Genomic DNA, 19,575 nt, shown 5'->3' on the forward strand with positions numbered 1-19,575 from the left:
CATATAATCTGCCCTGGGCTAGTGTGATACGCAGAATGGAGGGGCCTTAACACCCTGAAGTGTTTTATTTTCTGATAACAAACGTTCTATTCTTTTTATACCACAGTGATTTGCAAACAATTACATTTTTAAATGTAGCAAACTGTGACCTTTAAATATTTTATGTTATTTAGCTGGAACTACTGTCCAACTAAATAACATAAAAGAACAAGTAAACATAAACATAAATTTAAAATTGCTTAAATAATATTGCTTGTAATTAACCCAGTACCCAGTACACCTGCAATAATAATACAGTAAAGGCACTGGCCTAATACAAGGTGTTATAGAAGCTAATTTTATCTACACTGTTAGTGGCTGTAAATCCTCTTGTAACCGTGAATGTATAGTGGAATGACTAAAGATGGTAAACAGTAGAAAAACTGAAGACACCTTAGCGATTATACTACAGTTAAGCCACAGTGGAGGAATCTGGCAAGTTAAGATGTTTGTGTAGTCATTTATCCCTATTTGGAGTTAAGCTCATGAAATTAGGAACTGTTATTCTGTAATAGCTGTTGTCCTAAATTCCCATGGTTACAAAACAGATAAGAATATGGAGTTTCAGATGTTTCATGTCTTTATCTATTGGTTGCGTCAATAACACTTTGCTAGGCCACTGACCAGATGTCTTCGAACTTTGATCAACTCCCCTTATTTCAGAACATTAGTGTCTCTTTTATGTTGTTTGAGTGTGTTAGAGATTTATACCATTCATTTATTGTTTTGGATTTATGACTGAATTGTTAATGCATATTTAGGCCTATATGGATAGACTGCTTGAGGATTTATTTTTGGAGGTCAGCTGATAATAAAGATATAAAGTATTAAAAAGTCAACAAATATACATGTTGTGTATTTCCTGACACCAAATTTCAATATTCCAAAAATATTGAAAAAAGAAATAAATTCCAAATTGAATTAAAAGAACAGTTATTAGAAAAATATAAGAAATTCATTTTTTTTATGTTTTGATAATATCTACTCTTCTGACATGCACTGATACCACGGCGAACTAGGGAACTTGTAGATTGTCAAACATGAATAGGGGAGAAACAGAACTGTCATCTGTCCATCATTGATTTTATCCTGTCAAATGGAAGATCCTCATGAAACATTCCTTGGCAGATAACTGACAGCAGACAGTGACCTTCACCTGACTGTGCCATGCCATCAAATAAAAGCACATTTTAGGGGCTCTCCAGTGCCCACTGTATAACGTCAATAGTTTTGAACTACGGCTGTACTGACACCTGTCTTGCCACATCCATTTGTGTCCAGGTTGCCAAGCTCCTCTCATGTACTTTCAACTTCGTTAGACATGTAAGACAGTCTGGGATCACCTGCTTCTCCGTCATGAATGTGATGGATTGATGGAGCTGTAAGTAATGTTGTGTAACAGTTCATACACCGTGTTGTCTGGTTAAAATAAACTGCTACAGTTCCTCAGTAGCTGCTGTGAGAGCTGCAGAAAGTTACTATATGTATTTTGATGTATACTATTACTACACTTAATAATATAAATGCTTAAAAGATCCTTTAATAAGTGCGTATTAGAATATTATAGGCTTTGATTGTATGAGCTGAATAGTTATTACTCTTAATAATGATGACAAAGAAGATAATGATGATTGTGATGTTATTTATTTTTTATTAGTAGTAAGTATTCGGTTTACATAAAGGAGAATAACTCTATGCTATTTTCCATCTGTCTAAAACTGAAAGTGGAAGACAAAAAAGCAGCTGGCTAAGCAGATTTTTTTCCTCAACCTAATCCTCTATTCTCGTGACTGTAAGCTTTGTGTTGGCTGCCATGTAGGCAAGGCTACTGCTTGTGTCACTTTAGCGGTATATTAAATAAAGGGAAGGTAGCCAGCAACTTTTTAAGGCAAGTTATATTTAACCTTACACTTACACAGTCTGTACTGACGAGCATTTGTTCAAGACACAGCCATGGAAACATTTTAGGTTCTGTCAGTGGGTTTCAGAATAGTCTTCCACAGAGAAAGCCCTGAGCTGTCATAACATATTTTTTTTTATATTTTTCCAATTATGCTTCAACTTTCTCTAATGATAATTTGCAAATGAAAGCTTTTTCCTTTGATGATATGGTGGCCAAAAACATAGATGAGTTGTAAGCTCCAAGATCTCATCTAGCTCTTGAGGAGTTTAATACAGAGTGCAGGGAAATGAATTTGCTTTGTGCACAAGATGTGTGACCTCTGGCAGCCAAAGGAAACACTGGCTTGAGCGTGTAATTATTTGTTTATACTTTCATATTGCTTATTTCTTGGCTCACTCTAATGGGTGCCCCTGATCTGAGCCATTGTTTGTTACCCTTGATCTATTCTTGCCCTTTATTTATTCGTCTTCATTGTTAGAAATGGCTTTCAGCTCCAGCGCCTGTTGTTATCCAAATGCTGAGGGCAATCTCACTGACCAGCCAGGTCACTGCCAGAACGTGCAAGCTAAATGAGAATTTTAGCGAACCAACACAATCAGGCCGCAATTAGATTCCTCTTTCATGATCTTAAAAGGAAATGCAAAGGAGATTAGATAACGCTTGGGCCATAAGGCTCATTTATCCTGCTTGGCGCTAAGTGTCTAGAGATGGCTAAATGCTTTAATTCCCTACTTGTGGAGAGCTCCTCAGGCCAACTTAGCTATTGCCGAAGTATACTAACAGTATTAGCGCATAACAAGGTATAAATAAGGCACTGAGCTTATCTTCTGAAAGTTTGCCTCTGTGAGTGAATTCCTGCACACCACTGCTCTCTGTGTGTGTTCAGATGTGTTTTAAGTGCCACTCTGTTGTTAAGTGGGCATGACAGTTTTTGAACCAACCAAGAAAGTGTAGTTGCTGTGCTGGCATTTTTGATTTGGAGATCGGCTCTGGCAAAGCACAGGCTACCCAGTCGACTTATCTAACTGATTTTAATAGACATGCTGGAATTAGAACAGGCAGAAAGCGTCTTAAATGGGAACCTTTGCAAGGCAGCTGCTTGCTAGTTCACAAGAATACCAATAAATGGCAGCTACATAACTTCCCTTAATCAGATTGGAGCAATCAGCTTGAAAAATTTTCCCATATGGCGTGGTGAGAGGGAGAGAGGACTGAGGGTTACTGCAGGGACACAGGCCACTCTAAGGTTACCGTGTCTGGCTACAATTAACAACTTGCAGGAGAAACTGGTAGGATGCTTCAGGGAACTTTTGCATCCCAGTCAGTGGTAATTACTATGTGCAGAAATTACATGCTGTGAAAACAAACCTGTGAATCTATTTCTATTGTTTACTTCTACAATGTCCCTGTAGAAATGAAAAGAAAAAAAAAAAAAGCATAGTGATGATAAAGGATTCAGAATTGCCTTCATTCATTATATTCTTCTTCACTTTCTTTTCCTCTTTGCTGTAATCAAGTCTCTATTTATTTTACAACAAATCTTTACCTCATTAAAAAAAAAAAGAAGAAGCTAAAAAAATCAATTTTAACTCCAGTGATCTTTATCTTATCTTTGAGGACTGTCTAAAGCTTTTTGGACCATTTATCCTTCACAAATCAGCACTCACTGCCTCATGTAGTGTAAGAGTTTCCATCTATAGCTCACAAGTAATTATTATTATGGTGTGTTTTTATAAATGTATTCTCATATATTGCATATTTAATCATTTTGTAGATAAAATGGCAAAAGATTGGGTGTTGGATTAGAATGAAACATGGTGTTTTAAATGGTTTGTCCTTAATGTCAGTCTAAAAATATTACAAGTAAGACTAACATTTTTTATGTTTACATTTAGTTTTTAAATGTAATACCTGAATATGAAAGTATAGACGCAATCAATATTGCCTGCCAGTGGATGTTGAGCTATTGTATTCTACCCAACTAAAATAGGACTATTTATTCTAATTAGCTAATTAAATGGCAGACACTCAAGAAAGCTCTCTAATGCTGACAGTCTGTGTACTTGTATTTGGTTTGATTCCTGTGGAAGGGAACTTTGACAAGAATGTCTGTTGCAGCCAAAAAAAAAAAAAAAAAACAAGTTTGAAAGAAAAAGAAAGAAAATTGTTCTTTGAATATATCCCAAGACAAACACTCACCTCCTGGGTCATTTTACCCCAGCGTCTACAGCCAGATTTCAATAGACCAGTTTGTCAAACCATGTGTATTTGTCTGAAATCTATTTCAAAACCACTGTATCAAAGAGAATAATGAGACACATAAAAAACTGCTTTATACTATGTGCACCTTTAGATACACATGGTTTGTTAGTTGTTTTATGATCTGTAAACGTCTGAGGAATGGAGCTGATTAAACCCGAGCACAAGTCACCAAATTCCTCACATCATAAAGATCATCATTGTTAAATGATAACTGAAGCATCACAATACACACCGTGTCTACCAGTTAATGTAACGTTTTGGCAATTGCACACTGTAGACACTCACATGTACAGTATAAGCCGGCCTGTGTTTAGACACACTGTTTGAAGCTATAGAGCCGAGATTTCTTCTTTGTCAAACAAACCAGATCCTGTGGAAAGTGATGCTGATAATTGAATTACAATATTACTTATAATGATAATAACCATAATGGCTGTTTTAAATCCAAACCATTATGCAGGCAAACAGCTCACATCAGCTTTAATCCATGTTTCATTCTTCAGGCTCATAGTGAAAAATCCAGATGTGGCTATTGCTATCACCCCTGGATGGCTCCTGCCTCCAAATTTATATCCACCACATGCTCACAGCTGCATTGCTTCAGAACTTTCCCTCCTCAGGCAGCAGAAGCAGGCCAGTTTCAGAATTGATGAACTCTGCTGGAACCTTTGTGTGACTGAAACGTGAACAAAAGCTCTGCTGCTCAGATTAGAGCGATTCAGTCTATTTTACTATCGTGCATTACAGACATGCTGTGGAATCAGAACTCCCCAACTCCATCATTAATACATGAGACTATTTCCCAGCACGTTTCATGAAAGGCAAAGCAGCTCAAGGTCTACTGAAGTGCAGAGCAGACCACAACGGAGACATTTCTCCTGTGTATGCCATGAGGAAAGGGTCATTTAAATAGCAATACACGTAACAGTTCTAAATCAATATAACTCATCAATATAAGTCAGATTTGTTTTAATTTATGTGATATGCTTACACATGGACCTCTGGGAGTTCCAGCGGCTCGGTTATCTGAACTCCGTGGCTGACACTTACACCAACATTATTTTTATTCTTTTTCTCATTGTATGCGCAAACCTCATACAAATAAAAACAAGAAATCAATGTAACCTACAATTTTACAGCACTGATTTAAGTGGCAGAGGCAGGCCAAATCCAATAGTGCCACCCGAGCTGACAAGCTTGACATGTGTCTTACCATGTTGGCCGTCAATTATGCATGGCCCAGTGTTTCCATGGCTCTTAATTGAATCACAGCATCTCAGAGTTGTTATTTTTAATTTGTTGCATTTGATTTGTGACACAAGCACCAGGGTGTCATGAATTATGCAGACAGAGACTTTAATTGTGGGTGGTATTAAAAAAAACTATTTGCAAATGATTTAAAAAAAATCTGCGGATGGTTTGTCCCTACACAAGTTTGTAGCCTGGGACATATAACATGTTTATTTTTAGTGCTGTGCTTTAAATATCCTTCTTAATGATAATTTAGCAAAAGGTCTGATATTTAACTTTTGATTTATTTTGACACTAATTTCATCTTTTTTTTTCTTTTTTTTGAACAGAATAAAGTGCAGCACTTTTTTATTGAGGCACCATGAATGTCAAGGTTTATAGATCCTTTTAAATGGAATTTGATCAGTACAGTTTTCAAATTGTTTGACTGTGTTATGGAGAAAATAGCTTTTGCTGGCTGCGTCTGTGTTGGTGGCGGGGTTGTGGGATGGGGGCTGGCTTGGGTATGTTGGGGGAGAAATTCATTCTCATTATTAAATTACATTTCCAGTGAAGAAATGACCCCCTTTGATGAAATACATAAAATATAAAAAAAAAAGATATATTAAAGCCCCCCTTTTTTTTTCTTCAGAAAATGGATCTGAGTGTAGTTCTGCAATACAGAAGTCATTTTAAAGCCTCAGATATAAATCTTTGTGAAAAGACTGAAGATACCCCAGAGTGCTTTTTGGTTTCATTTGGTAATGTACTTTTCCAGTACTAAAATATAGTCATGATAAAAACCAAAAGCTAATTGCAGTAATTGAAATGTTGAAAAATATATATAAACTATAATGGAATGTGCATGAATATATAATATTATATAACATGCTGATTTCCTCTGTAAGATAAATGCTTTGCTGTCATCCTTAAGGGTATACAGTAAATAGCTCAGATAAGCCTGTGGGTAAAACATAGTACCTGACAAGGTGTGGTACGAATGTTCATGTCTTTTAAACCTGCATTGCTTTGGAGATGTCTGGAACTCATTTCCACTGCAAGAGAAGAAAAGGCTTGCTTTCATGAATGCTAAATGAATTCAAAAGGACATCTTAACTTTCTTTTCTTTCTTGCATTTTTTGTCAAACCAAAACCGTTAAAAGAACCCCCAGGCACTTATAGTATGAATTCACAGACTGCACTTTAGGGGCAGCTGTATTCCAAGTGCAAAATAAAAACATGACTGAAATCCTCCTCTTTTACGCAGCGTACATGTGTGAGGGGGCAGCTGTTCCACGGTTTTCTGTCCAACTTGCATTGCTGATGCATTACTGAACTCTATACAATGCCTGTTTTCCTTGACACTTAAAACAGCTGGCCATGCTGTTTTAATATACCGTACATGTCATTTTATTAATATTGTCCTTTTTTTTATAGTAATCTTATCAATATTGTTAGAATATTAACAAGATTATGTTAATATTGTCTGAATGAAGGAATTGTTGTAGAGACTATTTAATAAATTGGTCTGAAATGGCTCCACTCCCTGTTCCAGGTTTGACATAATACAAGTGAACTGGCAGCACTGATAGCATCCATTACTGTGGCATGGATTAATCCACAACTAAAATGACACACTAACCATATGATAGAAATGTTATGGAGCATTTACAACATATTCCCCCTTGTTTTAGCATTATCATCCATGTATATGCTGAGAAGATGAGGCATGGATAATAGATCTCACTGAAGTACTTCTAAAGTCTACCTGTCAGATAATGTTGTTTTTGCCCAGCACTAAAAAGCTTTCCCCATTCTGTATGCATGTTAAGCTTAGCGTGACGTGCCCTGCCAATTTAAGGAGTCCATCTTAGCATAAAAGTCTCCTCCAATAAGACCCCTCAGCCTGGCACTGTCCATATGATAAAGTAGCTTGCTAAATTTCAAGAGCATTCTCTGGAATGGTTGCAGATTCTTGTCTACTGAAATGACAATTAGAGTCACTTTCCACATAAGTTAGGTCAGATGTCCTCTGTCAGCCCCTGGGAGAAGAATATGTCCTCAGACAGAGACTAATCTGGCTCCCGTTCCGATTGCATTGCCCCCTCATGATCTACTCATTGACCACTCCAAATGTGAGACAGGAGATAGACATTTCGATGCTGTAGGGGTGGGGGGTCTTTGGGCTATACATTGCTTTCCAGTTTCTGGAATGGACCTGTCACTAAGCCAGGCATCTCTCTCTCTCTCTCTCTCACTCTCTTTTTCTCTTTCTTTCTTTCTTTCTTTCTTTCTTTCTTTCTCATCGTCCACTCAAATATTCTCTCTGTTCATAGTCAGTATCCATTTACTGCTAAAAAGTTCCATAATAACCACTAGTTATGTAAGCATATGAAACCAGATTGCTCCAGTGAAAATTGCTTTGCTTAGCATGTCTTATTAAGTGTCTTTGGTATATATCTCTCCACAACAAGTCGGGGGCATGCCTGTGTCAGTGATAAATCTATAGTGCCCAATTAAACAGCAGGGGATTGTCCTGAATACTGCAAATGTCAAATGAACTCAGATTATATGTAACATTTTTTAATGTAGTGTAGTGTCCATTTTTTACTATTGCATCAGGTTCTGGAGAAAAAACTAAACAGGCGTCAGGACTAAACTCCTGCTATGCAGTTCTTTCTCACAGTTTGTGTACCCCTCACTCCGGTACCACCATCACTCCATTTTGGTTTTTGTTTTTTTCAGAAAACAAAATTCTGATGTGGTTTTGTGGTATGTCAGTTGGTAAAAGATTTACTTAAAGCTTGAATGATTGATTGATGTGGCTTGGAATAAGAGATAAAAAGTAAACAGTTGTATTTTTTATCATTTCTTGGAGAAGTATTGCCCTAGCACAGGCTTGTCGAGCACTATCACAGCATTTCAGTAATTGCTGTCAGTCAGAGGCATAAAGGCAGCAGTTTGTGGCTGCTCACTTGTAGTGTTTCTGTGGCTCTTCTTGGATATGGTTTTTCTATGCCTCCTGAGACTCTCCTCGTCCCTTTTTTGCCTTGTTTACCTCTCATTGTCAACAGTAAACATGTTCGGGCAAGAATTAAATGCCAAAGAGGCCTATCAGACACAGCACAGCAGCCACTATAATTGAGAAGATTATCTGCGGAATGCCAGCAATAATTTGGGTTTGAGCTCAACATCCAATAGAAATAATATTTGCAAAAAGTAAGCTGGAACCGGATGCATTATTTTCCCCCATGAAAAACAAAACAAAAAAAATAACCATTAAGAGAAAGATGAACTTTGATGGTTTTGTCTTTTTTTTCTGTGGCACCTGCTTGGCACATTTGTAAGAAATGTGACACCATCATTTATGTAGATTTATTTCTTGGAGTTTGTAGCTGCAAGTCATCTTTGCACAATCCACATAGCTCTAAGTGACTTCTAAAATGAGCTTGTGAGTTCTTGCCAGCTCATTCACATTTTGTATGCAACCAAGAGCAGCAAGTATGAAATAATTGCATATGTGTGTTCTACATGTCTGTCAGCATCAGTGTGTGTCTGTGTGTGTGTCTGTGTGTTGTCGTGGTAGACACTGGGGGTTAAATGCTCCTGAATGGATCAGGGCACCATTCTAACACATGGCTTACCTGCTGCCTAAAAAGTGTTTAATCTCCTTCTTAGTGATAAGCATTGGGATTTATTCAAAGAATGGTAGCCAGTGGGCCTAAATCCCTCTCCGTGGTACAAAGCTGCAGGAAATTGCTTGCATTAGGGAGATATTGGTGTGAAAAGCTCTTGTGGCACTACATTGAGCCGTTATTGATCTCGTTCACATTTTCTTTGTTCCTTTGCATTTGGTAGTTAAGCAGGTAAATATAACAAGGCATTGAGAAAGCTGTCGAAGGATGATGAAATAATTTATTGATAATTAATAATTCATTTCAATTTTAATAAACTGTAATCAACTGAACATCAACTGAATCAACACTGAACTATAGTAATGTTATAGTACTTTTAAAACTGCTAAGTGTTGAATTAAGTTTCAGTGTTTAACTATGTACTCATATAGTTAAATTTATACAAGGCAAGGTTCGTTATTTCACATGACTGCATATACAGTACAATACATTCGACAAGCTGCCAAAAATGTTTAATTTTTATTATTCATTGTAAAATATAAATGATTATAAAATATTTATAATTATAAAATAATTATTTTAAATGATGTGAAATTAAAAACTTAAAGTTCATACCCAAAAAAAAATAGCTTCCTCTTTATCTTGGATCAGAAGAGACTACAAGGATTGTGTCACTAATCCCACAATCATACAGCTAATACAGTGCACACACATACACAGCAAAGTCTGTGCAATCAAGTAGACTTTTTCCTCTGATTCAGTCTAGGTTAAAGAAATCACTGCAGCAATTAGGCAGTTTATATTTGATAGTGGAGAATGCAGGACTCAAAAACACATCTCGGGCTACAGAGACTTGTGTGGCTACACAGCTAACTAACATCGGAATAAGTAAAGCACCATGCTTCACTCTCACCACCCTTGTGAGATGCTTTGCCACGTTTAATTGATATACAAAATTTGTTTCATTAAATGCTGCATAGAGTCTGAACGGATTCATATTTAAATTCTATTTTTTTTTGTCACAGGCACAATCATGCAAAGTGTAACATGCAGTGAAATACTTTTTTACACGTCTGTCCTTATAAATAAATCATATAGTTGTAAAAATAGTCAAAAAATGAAATTGCATTAAAATAAGATAAAACATAATGAAATAATATAAAAATTTATAAGGAAACATGGAAATATATGGAAGTATGTGAAAGTAAGTAAAGTGACAATATGGAAGTATTTAATTTATGCTATGTTATTATTCAGGTATTATTCGTTCATATGTCAAGATATTTTTTCATTTCTAAGTGTATACTGGCTTCTCTCACCGGCATGTGTTCTGCATCTGTTGTCACAGCTTAACAAAACAAATTTTCATCTGGTTTGGCATTGGTATAATTCAAAATACAAGGGTTTCAATTTTAAATTAAAATGGCATACCAACACATACAGACTGCCACAGGAAGATTAAAAAGTTTTATTGAGAGGAACCAAGAACAAAACATTATTATTGTTTAATTAGCACATTAAAATTTGTTTTGAGCTGTAGGTTTTTCAAAGCCAAAGGCACACAAGTTGTTTGACTTGGCACGCTCCCATTTTATTTCAGGGAATAGTTTCCTCATTTTATGCAGCCCATAATCTTAGATGACATTTCTCTGTTTACAGGCCAAGGCCTGCAGAGAAGACGAAGATGACAGGTCATGTGATCACATTGGTTTTCTTGCATTTGGAAATATTTTAATTGCTAAGTGCTGACCCCTACTTACATTAATGAGGAGCTGGAGAAATTTTGACCTTGTGGTGTGCATGAATCAATACGAAGTTAATAAAGCCAAGTTCATTGCTGCCTAACGCAAAACAAACCTGATTTGTTTACTTACCTAGGCCCTGGATATGTCAGGCCCATTATGAAATGATTTATAGACCACCGCCCAATGAAATTGTTTAAAGCAGATTAGGTGCAGGGAACGATCAGCACTAATATGACAAGCTGATGCCACATGACAGGTAACCAAGCAAACAAGTTCCTGAAATTCAGATTGAATTAGAATCCTAATAATCCTACGGGGAGTCGGAGATTAAATCAGAGGGAGGGAGAGAGGGTGTGAACCCACGCCCCAAAACACGCACACACAAGCTTGCTTTGAAATGGGCGACAGGTGTGTGTGTGTGTGTGTGTGCATGTGTGTGTATGTGTGTGCGTGCGTGTTTGTTTGAAATTATGCTTATTAATCACAGACATTCTCTTTAAAAGGCAGAAAAGACATTATTGTTCTATGGACCTGAGGTAATAGTCATATTAGTCACGGTTTTGTTTTATTCCAAGGACCTTCAGGAAAATATTTTAAATTTATACAAACTACTTGCAGAGAAGTGTCTCAGTATTAAGCCTGGACATTTTAATGTGTAAGAGCATTAGTATTGCACTTGGTAATGCTGTAGCAAAGGCATTTATTGACCCATTTCTCATAAAGGCAGTGGCCCATATCAAAATGATAAAGGACTTCAGTGATAAAGTCAATATTCTCTTAGAAGAAAGCAGCGTTTGCTGCATGGAGAATATAATTGCACTATAAAAAGAAAATGGTTAAATTTTTATCTTCAGTAATATCCTTTATGATTGTTTACAAATTCTCTTATTCACTGATTTGTTTCCCCCCCTCAGTTTTATAGAGCTTTCCTCTTTATTTGAAAATAATGAATATAAATGAGGGTTTGCACTATTCCCGGACACATTAAGGAAATTGTATACAAATTAGAATATGAATGTCTAAGCAAGGTGCATTATGTGGACATCTGAATATGCATGATAAATATTACATTATGGCAGCAACTGCAAGCAAATCTGTTTCACATTTTTAATATGTTTTTTTCCAACCAAAAACGCGATTAAAAACTTCCTGTGCTCTCATTTTTATCCAAGTTTGACCCAAATGATACAATCAACCACTTTTTCGGTCTTAGTAATTAGGTTATTTACACACACCTAATTGTGTAAATATGTAATTACAGTTAATCAGAAGTCCTATTTTTGTAACACATGCAGTAGTTGGAGAATTTTATATATTAGCCTCCTGATTTGTGGCATGGATACTGTTGACTGTCAGAATGAGTCACAAAAAAGTTAGACATAGAAATTAACCAAATTTCATTCAATTAAACTGAATAAAAACTTTGTTTACCTCCAGTGGGTAGCCAGTTGGTGGGTAAATTGAAAATCTTCATCAGTAAAGCAACAAACAATAAAACAGATGTCACGTGACTGCAGCTGCACCAGCATAAATAATGTGCAGTTAAGAGTTCAATAAAAGAGAAATAAATGAAAAATTAATAAAATAGAGTATATACCTACACAGAACATTCTGTGATCATTTTAAGCATCATGGTGCAAGTTTATGAGCCTTTTAAATGGAAGTCACACTTGTCTGCATTTAAATAACAACAGCAAAGTTTGTTAAAGTCTGTCAGAGACAATACCTACAGTATACTGAACACCGCATATTTATATAGATCCGGATTTTCAGGGCTTACAAAATCAGAAGCCCAGGTATTCGTGACAAGCACACTTTGTGTCTGGATTTTTTTTTATTCCTACTTGCAGTAGTAGGTTCAACAACCAAAAGAAGGTCCCCTACTTCTTACTGACTTGGAAAAAAAAACAACACACAGACAAAGCTAAAGTTGTAAAGTTAATGCGATGATGTGACATGCCTCAAAAATGTAACTATACCATGTGCTTCTGCACTACACTAGTGCTATCAACACTAGTCTCGATCTGGTTGAAAACAGATGATCTTTTCTGAATCAAAAACTCAAACATCCAGATCTACAGACAGAAAAACAGCTAACTTGCAGAAACTGAAAATGCTAGCCTTACTCAAATAATATCTGTTAGCTGAAACACTGGCTGGCTTTTTTCTGATGGGGCAAAAAATGTGCTCCACTGAAACTATAGTAACGCACTTAATTTGTAAACTGCCTCAAAATAGATCATTACATTACAGCTACCTTACAACTTTTCTCAAAATGACATGTGGAAATAACCTTGAGAAATTAACGAAACTGGGTCATTTTACTGTTTGAGTCAAATTACAAGACAGGGCTTTTTCACTGGTGACATTGAAGTAAAGAGTTTCAGATGTAACACATTCTCTTCCTTTGGTTAAATGTAGTTTGACATACTGTTTAATACACTAGTATGGTGTTTTGGCCAAAGTTTTAAATGGCGTTCTAATGAGGGGCCTCCAGGTCCAGTCCTGCACCTCTAATGAGGGTTTGTAGCATGAAAAATCTCAGGAAAAGGTGATCTATGCACACTTACTAATCCCCCCACTTCCTCACTCACTCACTCACTCACTCACTCACCAGTTCAAGCATTCCAGCTTTGATGTGCTTTAGCTTTTCATGTCTTTGTGACTTCAAGAACAGTGATACAGTCAGAACCAGGCAGGGCAGACGGGATGGGGGTTCATCTTTAAAACACGTTTTAATCATGCTAATTATCAGATAATGGGCTCAGTAATGAGCAGTAGGGGACACGTCGGTTTCATATGATTAGCTACAGATTATCTAAGCACTGGAGCCCCATGGCATCAGGCATGCTACACATAAAAAGGCCAAAAGCAAATTTCAGAGCTTTATTCTTATATTCAGGCCAGAGTTCAGTTTTGGAGCTTATCATGGCAGTGGGATGCAGAGTGAGCCCAATGCTCACACGGTACTGGGAAGTCCATTATGGCTGCAGGGAGCCTGAATGAGTTACAGTTCCACCTCTGCAGGATATTAGCCCGTTATCAATTATCAGTTAGACTGCACCATGATGTATTAAGCAGGTGGTATTTTTTTCATTAGTTGGAAAGGTTCTGCCAGTACATGTGGGCCATGTGGAATCTCCTCTTACTTGTTCCAGTTCTACAAAATATTTCTCTCCCCTCCACTTTTCTGATCTACTACAAGGGATTGCATATTGCAGCAGTGGAAAGAAACCCTGTGGTGATTATCATAGCATACACTTGGAAAGAAAGAAACAATCCTCTCTCTGCAGGCTTAAGATAACAGTCTCATAAAGGGTTCAAATGGCCTCATGAGTAGACCTGTATTTGACTCAGGGCAGATGAAATGTAGTTGAAGCCTATTTATAATAAAGTGGCTAATTTTTATGGACTTATAGTAATACTAGTAGTAGCAATACATTCCAGAAGTAATAATATGTCGATCCTTTTACATTTTATTACATCCATCATAGCCATGAACTGTAAAAGTTGTGTTTCTGTTATGTCTATATATTAAGGTCTTTAAAAAAATCAGGCTCCTTGTTTTATACAACATGTAATTTTTACGAGTATATTTTATGTGTGTTACAATGCTTCAGAGCCACACTCAACCAATAGTGAGCCACTAACCTATACTGACACAGAAACCCTGTTCTGTCTGATGTGAATTGAGTTGGCTCTAAAAAAAGTTCAATGAGTTCGTGTTTCAAATGAATTTTGCTTTCCAGATGTGATTTCTGACAAGGTTATAAAAAGTATATACTCCATATATCATATCTGACATTTTAAGTCAAACCCAACCATTAATTGCAGTAGTTTATTTGGGAAAATTTTGGCAGTTGGAATATGTTAGATCCCATTCTTCCAACTTAAGCATAATGGTCACTAAAAAGACGGAAGAAATATAGCAGTCTTGAAGTGACAGGAACACCAAATCAATGTCTTTATGAAAAAGGAAATGGAAATGCATGTTGAAGATATTGATTAGTAACTTTCTGTAAAAACAAAAAAAAATCTATGGAGAGATTTGCTGATGTCACTGTTCACATGGCATAGTCACATACCAGCTATGATACAAGCTACCACAGAGGTACTGTATTAATTGGCAGGCAACCCACGGACTTAACTGCCTGCCGCAGCAGCACACCTGACAGTCCACAAACTTGTCTGCCTCTCAGTCATGTCCTCCCCATCTTGCTTCATTACTTATTGATTTACAAATCAATAACAACTTTCAGAGAGCCAGTTGCTTGAAATCAGATAAAAAGAGAGAGAAAGACAGAGGCTACAGAGGTTAAAAGTGAGCAAAGACCTTTTAGTTACTGTTTAACTGATGTTATGAAACAGGATACATTTCACGGTTAAGAGAAGACACTGGGACACATACTGCCATTTGTCTCATACTTGACAATTGATTGAATTTCCTCACCACACCGTTCTTTCTATTAAAATGTATCTATACCATAAGGAAGCCACATTTGTTTGACTGCGAGATTGTTAATGGTCTGTTCAGAAGAAGCCATTCTTTTCTAAACCCACAGGGATCTGTTGAGATTCTCATTAGGCTGGTCCTCATTGTCACCACTAAGAGAAAAAATGTCGGTTTTGCCCGTGATAGCGAGGAGCAGAACAAAAAGCTCCCATTCAGGTTCCAATCAGCAGCTCATGAAGGAGCCAGCGCAGGTCTTAATCAGTCAGTTCTTAATAGAGCCGCTCTTTAAAAGTATTATTAACCTCATCTGTCTAGATTAAGAACTAATAGCCCCCTTTCTGTGTATTGTCTTTGTAGCAGCTGGTAATGTACATATATATTAATCCACTCTCGCTGGCAAGATTGTGTTGCATGCCGAACAACGGTGCCCTTCACAAGCAAGGCAGACACAGGTTAGGAAGCCACTAATTAAATGTCAGGCTTGACAGATTAAAATTATGAAATTTAAAATCGGCAAGTAGCTCTTTGTCATTGTCAAATTAGGAGGCCGGTGTGATGAGGAGCTGGAGATGGGACACTTTAATGGATTGAAAGGGAATGTGCTTTAGCAGTCCTGCTTATTGAGAAAAAAAGATTTTCCAGCTCCAAAGGTATTGAGCTGCATGTTCAATTCCTTGCTTAGCTAGGCTGTGACACAGGTGCCATTTGTATGCTGCCAAGCTTTTCCAGACCACACGATTTAGCACTTTTATTAATCCACACAAAAGCCTCAGCAAAGGCATCTGATACTACATCTAATCCAGGAAGTAATTGGTTCAATATAAAATGATTTATATATTGTATAAAAAGGATTTTTAAAAAGATAATTCAACCATACTTATTTTTAGTCATGCTAATATATTTTACTTCTGTTTATTGTAGACTGAATTATTTAATTACCGCATCTTGATGTTTGTTATTTATTGGTGGTAAATGATCCTAAAACAGATGGTGAAACATTTACTTTTAAATTATTAACAGTTTACAGTTCAACAGTCACTACCATAAATTCTTGATTGAATCTCTGAAACCAAACTGAATCTCATGTCATATTATTTTGATGGACAGGGTGGAGCATTACAGAGGCCAGTCTGTGAGAAAAGACCTAATGAACCTCTTGGAGCAGGGGAAGCAAAAAAAAAAAATGTTGTTCAGAGTTTCTCAAAAACATTTGGTAAATTAGCAATGCTGGTTCAAAGGGTTTGCTAACCCATAGAAAACAAGGTCTAGATACATTTGGGTGTGCCTGAGTTGAAGATACAGTACAGCTTTCGATAAAGTAGTGAACGAACCAGATGCAGCTTTGGAGCAGCCACACACAGGATCAAAAAACGACACAGACTCAAGGTGACAAGATCCAATTAAATTTAATTACACCAGCTGCATTTTCAATTTAACTGACAATATTTATTAAGGAGCCACATGGACTTAAAACAAGAAACCAAAGATAAATTATATCAGTGTAATAAAGTTAGAGTATGCAGAATTTTCGTGTTCCTCATTTGTAGTAATTATGTTGGGGCAAGATGATTCCAGCGAAGTTTAATGGTGAAAAAGGAAAAGATCAGAAAGTCAGAAGTCAAAATGTTGTGAATGGGACAGTACACGTAAAAAGGTACCCTGGTCATTTATATCAAATCATATCAAATAATTACAGCAAACACTCCGTATATTGTGTGTACAGCATTTTAACTGTATTGCTTTAGACCTGGTGGTAGTGCTGCAGAAGACAGAGTGTCACCTCACCTCACTGATCCTGGAACCCTGGTTCAATCCAAGTCAGTTCAATTCAATTTTATATGTATAGCACTTTTAACAATGGTTAACTTGTCTCAATGAGTCAATGTTAACTTGTCTCAACTGACTATGCTAAATTACCAGGGCAAAGTGGTGACTGAAGACAAATAAAATAAATTGTCGACTTGTTGCTACGTATTCATATAGCTTTAGACAACACTAGATAAATATCCTATAACAGAATTTTTCTCCAGTCTACTCCTTTCTTGGTACAGTCTTACTTCACAGAAAATGTCAAAAATGTGTGAAACGAAAGTCACATGGGGAAAAAAAAGTCAGCTGGAATTGAGCTTTCATGCATCTAAACAAAATAAACCCAACTGGATTGTCTTTTGAGTTCACTGCAACCTGTTTCAAGCCTCAATCATGTAGTCTTAACCGTCTTCATCTACTCCAAATATGACATGACACAAGAGTTTGAGTCTGGTGTGCCAGATTGCTTTGTTGAGGTGAGTGAGTGGCATAGTAACTGGTTAGCCTCAGGTGATGTGCTTCATACAGGTACCTAGTGTGTCTAGCCTATAAGGCATGGTTAACGACTTGCCCCGTGGTGCTGTACTGTGTTCTCAAAGTGCACTCATCATTTGTTTTCTGCCAAAATGACATGGAAGGAAAGTGACTGTCTGCCTAATATGTCACTAAGGAAGTGTGAAAATACTTACAGTCCAGTACAGTCTACAAGATTCTTTTGCATTTATCTGCTTTGACTTGAATGATTATATTAACTCATGTCACTGAGCTGTAAATTGGTAAGAGTGTTGAAATATTAATATAATCCAGGTTATGTTCTGTCAGGACATATAAAATGTTCAGAGCACAATATTTTATACCCAAGAGACTAAAATTTCTTATAGAGGTTCTCCAATAAATGAACACATTTGCATGAGTTTTACATACCTTGCAATGTAGGAAATCATTCCAGAATACCATGACATGAAGCTATAAACCTGGCATCATATATTAGTGCTTATTTTAAGTTTTTAAAATGCATTTGACTTTTTTGTTGCTTGCTGAATGGAAGATATGAAAATGTTTGATTCTGGAAGAAATATATGATGAACATTTTAGTGTTGCTCTGATTTGCTGTGTAGTCCATCTCTAACAGCTCAACACCTGCATGGCAATAACAACAATAAAAAACATTTAAAGAAAGTGATGTCAGGATTTATCTCAGACTTTTTGCCGGTGCCATGTGTTTTTTGTTTACGTCTCGTGTTAACGTGTCTGCTATGCCCATGTCTAATTCTTTCCCGCCTCAGAACACCTGTTCCTCATATGTGTAATTGTCTCCCTTTTTATTTCATTGTCTTTGTTTCGTCTTTGTGTTTCTTCGGTTTTCTTTTTCCCAGTGTTTCCCAGTTTTGTTTGTTTTGTGTTTTTGTGAAATATGTTTTTTAGCTCTCCCCACGTTTGAGTCTGAATTTTGTCCACGAAGACACCTCTGTTTTACCTTATATTATATCTTTTTTAAACTTCTAAATATACCTTATGTATGTAAAGTACATTCTTAGTTATATGTTTTATAACTATTAAATATAAAAGTTAAAAAATGAATAAAAAGTTCAAATGTGCTGGGGTGTGTTTGATCTTTTCCCATCCGTGCAGGAAGCTACACTATCCACATCTGCTTCAAGGGTCACACAGGTCAATGGTGCCACCATTGTGGCTTTTATTTACTCCCACAGTTAAAAACAGCACACATACAGCACCCTCTTAACTGATGTATGCAAAATGTGCCTCAAATTAGCAGCATGATGGATCTATTGATGGGCCATTCAGCCCTGCCTACTCATCTATGTCAGCCTCTCAGTTACCTCCCTCCCCTTTCTCTCCCTGCTGTTACATCTCTCTCTCTCTCTCTCTCTCTCTCTCTCTCTCTCTCTCTCTCTCTCTCTCTCTCAGCTTTCCATTCCTTCTCTTCTGGACCCAGGCAGTCTAGTCTGAACACCTTGCTCTGAATAGAAAATGAGGGGTTAGACACATACATGCACCTCTAGAACCTGTTGGATGTTCAGACACATGTCTCATTTGCGGTGTGTTACAAGACTGTGTCATGCTCAATTACCCAGTGCCAGAGTCTCCAGAGAGCCACTAGGGAAAAGTCGTTACTACATTCAGCGGTGCCCGTGCTTTGGATTACATTAGTGGTTTTTGCATATGTTAATGTTATTATATAAAGAAAGCAAAGCTTATTTGGTATTTTCTTGCATTGACAATTAACCAAGGGCTGTCAGTTCATCAAGTCAAACTTTAAAATAGGAGCAGGCGATATTTTGTTAAATTCAGCTATTCACCCATTCACCAAATTTTATAGAAACAGAGATGAGAGCAATTGCAAAAAGAAAGGACTACTGCACAAGTAGCAGTATGCTGAGAAGTGCGAGACTGCGCTTAGGCTCATAAATAGCGCAGCACATCCGCTGCTGCTAATTGACTCACACAGGCATTAGCTGGATTAAGTTAGAGCCCAAA

This window comes from Tachysurus vachellii, chromosome 8, assembly GCF_030014155.1.
Source record: "Tachysurus vachellii isolate PV-2020 chromosome 8, HZAU_Pvac_v1, whole genome shotgun sequence".
NCBI classification, from domain to species: domain Eukaryota; kingdom Metazoa; phylum Chordata; class Actinopteri; order Siluriformes; family Bagridae; genus Tachysurus; species Tachysurus vachellii.